The sequence below is a fragment of the Caretta caretta genome, chromosome 9 (genome assembly GCF_965140235.1).
Source record: "Caretta caretta isolate rCarCar2 chromosome 9, rCarCar1.hap1, whole genome shotgun sequence".
Lineage (NCBI taxonomy): Eukaryota > Metazoa > Chordata > Testudines > Cheloniidae > Caretta > Caretta caretta.
The window spans coordinates 56,549,004-56,559,371 of record NC_134214.1 but is presented as its reverse complement, the minus strand read 5'-3'; the positions used below and the strand labels follow the sequence as shown (position 1 = coordinate 56,559,371).

General features: G+C 50.7%; 1 long non-coding RNA gene across 3 annotated transcripts; it reads left to right on the top strand.

Moving 5' to 3' along the window:
• Nucleotides 1–2,064: 2,064 nt before the first annotated feature.
• Nucleotides 2,065–9,327, top strand: LOC125644273 (uncharacterized). Of its 3 annotated transcripts, XR_012669937.1 has the most exons (3): nt 2,065–2,537; nt 4,606–4,658; nt 7,398–9,327. It is a non-coding gene; the product is annotated as an uncharacterized LOC125644273 (long non-coding RNA). The 3 variants fall into 3 exon arrangements; XR_012669935.1 differs by lacking the exons at nt 2,065–2,537; nt 4,606–4,658 and adding an exon at nt 2,548–3,279; XR_012669936.1 differs by lacking the exon at nt 2,065–2,537 and having other exon boundaries at nt 3,495–4,658.
• Nucleotides 9,328–10,368: the final 1,041 nt, after the last annotated feature.

Genomic DNA, 10,368 nt, shown 5'->3' with positions numbered 1-10,368 from the left:
GGGCAGAAGATTGGGGTACAGCGTGCAGGCTCTGGGAGGGATTTTGGGGATGGGAGGAGGTGCAGCGGTGAGGGGTGTGGGGTGAGGGCTGTGGGGTGTGGCTGCAGATGAGGGATTTGGGTGTGGGGGGGGCTCAGGGCGAGAGTCGGAGTGTGGGAGGTGAGGGCTCTGTCTGGGGCTTGGGGTGTTAGAGATGTTCAGGGCTGGGGCAGAGGGTTGGAGTGCAGGGGGATGAGGGCTGTGGCTGGGACTGGGGATGAGGGGTTTGTGGTATTGGAGGGGGCTCGGGCAGAGGGTTAGGGTGCAGGGGGATGAGGGCTCTGGCTGGGACTGGGGATGAGGGGTTTGTGGTGTCAGAGGGGCTCAGGGCTAGGGTTGAGAGTGCAGTGGGGGGGGTGAAAGCGCTGGCTGGGCGTGTGGGCTCTGGGGTGGTGCAGGGCTGGGAATGAGTTTGGAGTGCAGGCAGGCTGCTCTGGGACAGGGGCCAGAGAGGACTCCCCCCAGCCCCTTCCCTGCTGGCAGCAGCGAGCTCTGGGGGAGGAGCCCCCCTTTCTCGCCCCCCCAGCAGCACACTCACCCCCACCACTGTCAATCCATGTGCTCCCAGGGCCCCTCTCAGGTCCAGGAATCTCTCTCGCCTCCCCTGTGGTGGGTGCCGGGGGGTGCTGCATGCGCCTCCTCCCCTGCTGTTGCCCCTGACTGTAGCCTCACTGGGGGTGAGGGATGGGGCTGCCTCCTTGTCCAGCTTGGGGCAGGAGTGGTGACTGCGGACGAGGGGGCCCCTTGTGCTGGTGGAGGGTCCTGCTGGAAAAGGGGAGGGTCTGAGGTGGAAGGGCAGGTTCAGAGTCAGTGTGCCCTGGCAGTTGAGATGGGGGGTACTAAGACCCTACAGCAGCAGTTGCTGCAGGGAGGCAGCATGGAGCTGCATGGAAGAAGCAGGGACACTCTGCTCCAGGGCCCGGGGAGGTGTGTGGGGGCAGCAAGAGGGAGCTGGAGGAGATGCGGGGGGCGGCAGGTGGGGCCAGGGGGGACACCCGGCCCCAAATATTGGTGGAGGTGGGCCCCTGGGCCGACTCCACTCACCCCGCGCTGCTGGGGCCAGCAGTGATGTAAACACGGCTCTGACGCCACCGCTGCCTGCAACTGCTGCAGCCTCCTCCTCTTCCTCCTCATGCCCCCACCCTGAGCCTCCAGCAGGGGAGGGGGGAGGAGCAGCCTTCCCAGCCGGAGCTCAGGGCATTAGGGTGTGCCTGGGCACACCCGGCACACCCCGTGTGCACGCCTATGGTGCCATATATCACTATCTCTCTAGATGGTTTCCATCTATATTCTCAAAACCAGGAAGATGGGAAGGGATAAGATGAAAGTTTCAGTGTTAGCTAGAGTACACCTATGACCTCTGTGTTTGCTGCCCAGAAATAGAATGCAAAATTTGAGAACTGGAGCTAGCTGGAAAATGAGGAACAGTTTCATGAAAACATTTCAGACAGCTCTTCTGAGAGTTGAGGTCTACCTCAATAGACGGGCACTTATTAGCACTGTCCATGCTAGACAGGCTCACATGGAGTAAAATTCACTGCTTGTCTAAAGTGAAGTGAATCCATTGGATTTTACAGAGTTGTGCACATAGACATCAGCAGTGAATTTGGCTCATTATATTCACAATGGTTTCTTCTTCAACTGGGACGGTTTTTAAGTGCCTCAGGAATAATTATCTCAGCCAGATGAACCAATCTAAAGTAGAAACACTGAACCCAGTTGTCCCTTTCCATAGAACTCTGGCCCAGGATGATCTCTGGGGGAAGAAATCTTCATGAGGTTCCCCCTCTTGTAGTTCTCTTCCCAGTTGTTTTGTTAGGGAAGAAGGTTGGGTTTGCACCAACCTCCCTGGAAGAGCCAACCGTGATTCTCAGGAACAGTGGGAAGAAAAACCAGATGCATAGGGGTGGATCCACTGTTCCCACAGGTGCCCTGCTCCTGCAAAACAGCTCCAATGAAGTCAAGCTGTCAAGGTTTCTGATGCTAGGAGCTGCCCCAGGCACTGCCCAAAAGAGAATTTGAAGGGTTCATGTTTAGCTATTCCACCTGGAAGCAGGCAGGGCACACCTTGACTGTTTTGTAGAAGCAATGCACACATTGCTCTATCCAAGGACAAGGGCTAGATATGAACCATGAAAACTTGATTGTTGGGACAGTAACTGCGGGAGGCTTTCTTAGCCTGGGCTCAAGGCCTGAGAACCAGGGTTGTAGTAGCTAAAAGATGCAACTAAGTATATTAATCAACGTCATACATTCTTTTGTGTATCTTTTTGCTGTAGCCGTGTGTAATGCTTAGGGGGGAGAAATATAATAAAAGGAGAAGGTGGAAGGCGGGGGGCAGAACGCCCATCTCAGCTGACCAGCCTGCTTTCTTGCATAAAGCTGTGTTCTGTCTCATCATTGAACTGCCACAACTGGCGCCCAAACGTGGGGCCCTCAGCACTCACCTCGCCCGGCAAGGGTTTCAGACGCGTCACTCATCCGCTTCGTGGATCCCGGTGAGTATTGTTCATTGTGGTAAGTATGGGAAGCTCCCTCTCTGCTTTGCAAGTGCAACACCGCAATGAGCTGCAGTATTTGCTGCGTAAGGCTCAGCATGACTGCCCGGCTCGAGCACTTACTCTCCTGCTACAGGAGGTGCGTGCCCAGTGCCCGTGGTATCCTGAAGCCGGAAGCCTTAAGCTAGCGGACTGGGAGCGATTGGGCCAGACATTGCACGAAGAGCCTCGGGCGCCCGTGCAGGCTTTACATGCCTGGCACCTCTGTCGCGACGCAATACTGCGTGTCACCTCGGATAGGCCCTCTTTCACGAGGCTGGTGCTCTCGCCACGCCCGTCGGCTCCTGTAGCCATTCCCGTTGCAGCTATCCCCCCTTCTACTGATACAACCCAGCGTGTCGCTTCGGAAAGACCCTCTCCCGTACCCACAGCCCCCCCTCTCCCTGCCTTGCCCCCAGTGTCTTCATTATCACCGCCTCCCTTGCCTTCCCCACCGGAGCCAGTGCGTGATCACCCTCCCTCCGTGGGGCCCCATGCTCCGGGGCCCCCCGGAGGGTCATCTGCATCTGCTCAGAAGCTTTCGCTGGTGCAACAAATGGTTCACGTGGCGAAAGCTCGATCAGATCTTACAGCGGAGGAGCTGGCTGATCTGCTCTCAGTTTGCCCGGTGACCTGGCAGAATGATGACCAGGGCAACCCCGTGGGCACCTGGACCACTTTGTCATACTCGGTGGTTAGAGAGGTGAGGAAAGCAATTCGTGAGTTTGGCCTGACTAGCACTTTTGTGCGTGGTCTTGTTGAAGGGATAGGTACTGGGTACTCCCTAATCCCTGAGGATTGGAAAACGCTGCTGCGCATGATGTTATCACCTGGTCAGTATGTTATTTGGCTTAGTGAGTTTCGGCAGATGGCAGAACGCCAAGCTCAGATACACGCAGGGGCTATCATTTATGATCAATTGGTAGGGGAGGGCCAGTTTGCTACTATTCAAATGCAGTCTCAACTCCCTCAGGCCATTTTCCCCATTATTTCCACCTGTGCCCAGCATGCTTTCAAGAAGATCCCGGATTCAGGCAAGCCTACCAAAAGCTTTGTCAGTATCCGTCAGGGTGCCTCAGAGTCCTTTTTGGATTTTACTAACAGATTGCATGAGGCTATCCTCCGACAGGTGGATAACACTGAGGCAGCTCACGAGCTCCTGTTAAAATTGGCAGTTGAAAATGCAAACGAGGATTGCCGCCGTGCTCTCCAGGCAGCACAAGCCTCTGGTATTTTAGAGCTCTCAGACATGCTGCGGGCGTGCCAGAACATTGGCACACATGCCCACAAGGCTGGAGTTCTGGCTGCTGCCCTCAGAAAAACTGGGAAGGAGGGGAAGCGTTGTTACCGCTGTGGTAAGGAGGGTCATTTTCAGCGGGAGTGCCGCTCATCTAAGGCACCAGCCCGACCCTCAAAGAAGTGCCCCAAGTGTGGGAAAGGTTATCACTGGGCTAATCAGTGTCGTAGCGGGTCGGGAAACCGCGCGACGGGTCCCCCCCGAACCCAGGGCCAAACGGGGGTGTTTCCCACTCAGACAACCGTTCCTCTGCCTTAAAATCCATAGACTCTATGAGGGCGGCGACTGCTGGAAGTGCAGGGCTTGATTTGATCATGCAGGAGGACACTGACTTTCGGCTGCCAGGGGAGGTCTGTGCCATACCTACACAGGTGACGGGACCTCTCCCTGCCGGCTTTGTAGGTCTTGTTCTCCCTCGCTCACATGCTGGAAAACAGGGCTTTTTTGTCATTCCAGGGGTCATTGATGCTGATTACACTGGCATTGTTAAGGTTCAGGTGTGGACTCATCTTCCACAGTCGCTCCCGCGTGGACGGTCAATTGCACAATTGATTTTAGTCCCCTATCAGGTGCCAGCTGCCGAGGATCGAACTCGGGGCGGAGGCGGCTTTGGATCGACGTTGTCTCACTCGCCGTCTCACAGCGCATCTTCTCCACTTGTTGCTCTGACAATGTCAGTCCGCCCCTCGAAACCTCAGTTAACACTTCTCTTAAATGATGTTCCCTTTACAGGGCTGGTGGACACTGGAGCTGACGTTACGGTGATTCGTGATCTGGAGTGGCCGGTTAGTTGGCCTACGGTTCCTTCTAAAGAATTGTGGGGGATCGGGGGTAGTAAACCCGGGCGCCAAAGCTTGTCTTGGGTCACGGTCTCTAAACCGGGAGGCCGTACCCTTGCTACTATCCGCCCTTTTGTGCTCCCTGTCCACCTTAATATTTGGGGCCGTGACTTACTTACAAAGTTGGACACCACCCTCGATATTAACATCTGATGGCCCAAAACCCTCCCTCACCCACCGTGCCCTCCGCATTACCCTTGGTGTGGCAATCTTTAGAGCCCGTATGGATTGACCAGTGGCCCCTCCCTCTAGAAAAGCTAAAAGCACTTCAGTTGCTTGTACAGCAGCATTTGCAAGCACAGCGACTGGAGAGCTCCACTAGTCCCTGGAATACCCCGGTGTTCGTTATTAAGAAAAAATCGGGTGCTTGGCGGCTGTTACATGACTTAAGGGAAATAAATAAACGCATCCAACCTATGGGCCCCTTGCAATTTGGCTTGCCAAATCCAAATTTAATTCCTCAAACCGATCAACTTTGTGTGTTAGATTTAAAAGATTGTTTTTTTACCATCCCCCTTTGCCCTCAAGATCGTGAAAAATTTGCATTTACGGTGCCACAATATAATAATCAGCAACCCTCTCAAAGATATCAGTGGAAGGTCTTGCCCCAGGGAATGCAAAATAGTCCAACCTTGTGTCAGCTTTTTGTGGATCGGGCCCTTGCCCCTTTTCGTGCCCGGTACCCTTCGCTAAAGGTCTACCATTACATGGATGACATTTTGCTAAGTGGTCCCCGGGTCACGGCACAACAGCTTGAATCTTTATCTCAGATTCTCGGCCAAAATGGCCTGTTAGTGGCACCAGAAAAAATCCAACGCTCTTATCCCTACCACTACCTCGGATATAAGGTTTTACAAACCTATGCTGCTCCGGTTCGTCCGGAATTAATTCTACCTCAACCCCTAACCCTTGTTAAATTGCAACAGATCTTGGGTCATTTAAATTGGATTCGGCCCTACTTTTGTCTCCCCACTTCCATGCTGCAGCCGTTGTTTGAGCTCCTCCGTGGAGCCCGGGCACCGGGTGCAGTTATTGCCATCACTGAAAAACATACTGCCTGCATTCGACAAATCAATGCAGCATTGAGTCAGCAGTTTGTGGACAGACTCCCAGAGGTCCGTCCCTTACGATTGGTTCTTCTTGCCACCCCTCATACGCCAACTGCGGCTCTGTTTGTACCTCGTACAGACACAGCCGTCTCTATTATAGAATGGCTATACCTTTCATCCACCCCTCCTCGAAATATTTATCCGTATTTAGATGCCCTATCTGATCTTGTTCGTAAAGCCCGCCACCGTGCAGTGCAACTCACTGGCACTGACTTAGTTGCCATTGTGCTCCCCTTGTCCCGTACTGAATTTGACTCTTTGTGCCACACCTCCTTGGCCTGGCAGGTTGCTCTTTGTGATTATGTGGGAGAGATTTCTTACAATCCTCCAAAAGATCCTCGGTTGGTCATTACCCAAAAGGTACCCCTAGTTGTTCATCGTCTTAGCCGCTCTCAACCCATTGTTTCCGCTGTCACTCTTTTTACTGATGGCTCTCCCCACCGAGGTGTAGTCACTTATCAGTTGGGTGACCCCCCTCGTTGGCATTCTCGTTTTACCCTGCCTCAGCGTTCTGCACAGCGTTCAGAATTGGCTGCTGTTATTTTGGCCTTTCAACTTTTTGCTGATTGTCCCTTTAATTTAATTGTGGATACCCATTATGTTTATCAGGTACTTGATCATTTACCCCTTGCCCTCATTACCCCTCAGGTGGATGCAGACCTCCTTCGCCTGTTTTTGTCTTTGCAGCATCTTCTTGCCACTCGTCATTTCCCTTACTTTGTTGCTCATATTCGCAGTCATACCCCTCTACCTGGGCCACTCACTGAGGGCAATGCACGCGCCGATCGCGCGTTGCGTGGTCAGGTAAATTCCCTTTTTTCTGACCCCATTGAAAGCCATGCCTTTTTTCATCAGTCTGCCTCTGTTTTGGCCCGGCAGTTTCACATTCCTGCTGATCATGCACGTTCCATTGTTCGTTCCTGCCCCCACTGTGCTGCTGCTGCTCCTACCTTTTCTTATGCCGTTAACCCCCGAGGTACCGCAGCAAATCAGCTGTGGCAAATGGATGTTACTCATGTGCCACAATTCCGCCCCTATTCGTTTTTACATGTTTCCGTTGATACTTATTCGGGTTTCCTTTGGGCAACCCCACAACGTGGGGAAGCCACTAACAAAGTTATTCACCATTTGCTGGCCAGCTTTTCTGTTATGGGTCGCCCCTGCCAAATTAAAACAGATAATGCCCCAGCCTACTGCTCTGCAGCCCTCTCCACCTTTTGTGCCCGCTGGGACGTCCGTCTTAAACACGGCATCCCTTATAATTCTACGGGCCAAGCCATTGTTGAACGTGCCAATCGCACACTCAAAACCTTGCTGGACAAACAATTAAAACAAGGGGAGCTGCGTCTCCGAACCTTAGGAGACATTCAACAACAAATGCATATCCTCTTGTTTACTTTAAATAATTTAACATTGAATGCAGATCAGCAGACCCCTGCGGATCGGCATTTTCACAAATCTGAGGTACTGGAAAGACAGCGTGTCTTTTATCGTCAGCTGCCCGATCCACAGTGGCTGGGCCCAGTACCTCTAATCACTTGGGGTCGGGGATATGCTGCTGTGTCTCTCCCTGCAGGACCGTTGTGGGTTCCAGCTCGGTGTGTGCGACCGGCACTTAAACAACATGGCATGGCACCAGGGACTGTCGAATCCCATACCAGAGTTTCAGCTGACCTTGGAGGAGACCGCGTTGCCCCCCGAGTCGACAACGACGGGACGGAAACGGAGGAGGCGTAGTGTCCCAAACCGGCCCGTGACATGGGGAGCAGTAAAAGCATTGGTCGCCGCGGCCCAACGAAGGCTGGCAGCAGATCAACAGCCAGAGACTCCTGAGACTTTGTTTGTGGTGATTCTTGCCCAAATCACTGCTAATTCTGTGATGATTGTGTGCCTTTTGTGCCTGCTATTTCCTGTAGGGGTTGGCTCGGACGCGCTTCCCCCGCTACGAGCCCGAATGACATATAACATATGGGAAAGATTGGCTTCAATAGCAAATGTTACCCACTTTTGTCTATCTAATTTTGTAGCAGCCGGAGATTTGTTAGGCACATGCCTTATTCCAGTATGTCATCACCCTGAGGAGATGGAGAATAAGACACTGTTCTCTGCTTATGCGAATCTTTCCTCCCAGTATTCTAGCATGGCTAATTGGGGCCCAGCCAACTATACTCTGCCTCGCACGGCTATATCCCTCCACACACCGTACCCGGCCGGGGCTCACAATGTTACTTGTGCGCGTATAGTTAACTGCACTAGTACAAAGGTGCCCTTGGGCTGTCGAAAAATTTCTCAACCCCTTCTAAATTGTTCCCATGCTGTTAATGTTTCATATAATTATGGCCATATCATCCTACCATCAGGATGGTTTTTTACTTGTGGCTCTCGTACCTTTAATTATATTCCTGCAAATTTAAGTGATGGCACCCTTTGCTGTCTTAGTAGAATGACCCTTATATTGCCTTTTGCTGGACAAAATCGTAGTAAAAGAAGTGTACCCCTTTCAAATGATTGTATTGCAGATGTTGAGCTTTTTAGTCGTGCTGAGTATACTGCTTTAGCGGCCTCTATTGTTGGGGTCCCCGCGCTTGCTACATATTCAGCCAGAACTTTAAATAACCTGGCATGCTTTGCAGCAAAGGCAATTAATACAACATCCCAGGCTATTGCCTTACTTAACACAGAACAACACGAATTAAGAGATGCAATTTTGGATAACAGAGCAGCCATTGATTTTCTGCTCCTAAAACACCATCTAGGCTGCTCCACATTTCAGCACATGTGTTGCTTTAATTTAACTGATAATAGTCGCTCCATAGAAACTAGACTGGCTGAATTGGCCAATCTTACAACACACATACGCCAAGATCTGGGGTTTGAGGGCTTTTGGAATTGGCTTACAGGTTGGCTGCCCTCTCTAGACTGGCTGCGACAGCTTTTTGGTTATTTTGTGTTTGTAATCATTGGGCTTATTTTTTGCTGCTGCTGTGTACAATGTATTCCTTCCTTGTTAAGATTTTGTGAAATTTTGCCCTGGAAGGCTCCCCAAGTTATGTCCTTGTCTGTCTGGGAGTTAAATAGCATGACAAAACAAATTGACGGCTACAATGAGATGGCCAATTATCATTAAATAAAAAACGGGGGGATGAAGGGTTCATGTTTAGCTATTCCACCTGGAAGCAGGCAGGGCACACCTTGACTGTTTTGTAGAAGCAATGCACACATTGCTCTATCCAAGGACAAGGGCTAGATATGAACCATGAAAACTTGATTGTTGGGACAGTAACTGCGGGAGGCTTTCTTAGCCTGGGCTCAAGGCCTGAGAACCAGGGTTGTAGTAGCTAAAAGATGCAACTAAGTATATTAATCAACGTCATACATTCTTTTGTGTATCTTTTTGCTGTAGCCGTGTGTAATGCTTAGGGGGGAGAAATATAATAAAAGGAGAAGGTGGAAGGCGGGGGGGCAGAACGCCCATCTCAGCTGACCAGCCTGCTTTCTTGCATAAAGCTGTGTTCTGTCTCATCATTGAACTGCCACAAGAATTCCCCATTCCAGGGCATAGAATCATAGAATCATAGAATATAAGGGTTGGAAGGGACCCCAGAAGGTCATCTAGTCCAACCCCCTGCTCGAAGCAGGACCAAATCCCAGTTAAATCATCCCAGCCAGGGCTTTGTCAAGCCTGACCTTAAAAACCTCTAAGGAAGGAGATTCTACCACCTCCCTAGGTAACGCATTCCAGTGTTTCACCACCCTCTTAGTGAAAAAGTTTTTCCTAATATCCAATCTAAACCTCCCCCACTGGGAGCATAGGGCATGCCCCATAGGCATGGGGCATAGAAAAATAATGCTGCCTTGGGTTGACATTTACGCAGCAGATGCCATTAAAACCTCCACCTGCAATTAAATCTACTATAGTAGTATCCCCTGTTCTAAAGGTAGGCCACACTGCAAATAAGTGAATACTGCAGTGCTGTAAATATCCTCTGAATTGGAAATGATCTAATCCCTATTGTCCTGTGCCAGAACTTTTTCCAGCTTTTAAGTCTTTATAACAGAGTTCTGCTATTCTCATGGTGCTGACACCTATGGTATATTTTTTGATACATCACTGTGCAGCACCTTGTGTGTTCTACATTGCCTGCTTTAAGATGTTCCTTAGGTTTTTTGTGCTCAGAGTGTGTTTGCCTATGACTAGCAGAAGCGTTTAATCAAAGATTTGGGTGACTAGCTTCAGGGTTCCTTTGGGTGGGGATGAATGGCTTATGAACTCTTAGACCATTACCTATTCTATGTAGGAAGTTCAGTCTGGGAGGATTCAGTCTGATTCTCCACTCACTTATACCAGTGTGAATCAGGAGTAACTCCACAGAAGTCAGTGGAGACAGACCAGTGTAAAAGGTTCGATTCTGCAATGTGCTACTCCTGGGGGAATTCTGTGCCAAAAAATTAAAAACTGTGCACAATATTTTAAAATTCTGCAAATATTTGTCAAAATAACACTATAAAATCATGCCAGTTTCAATTATTTTGGTAATTTATTTCAA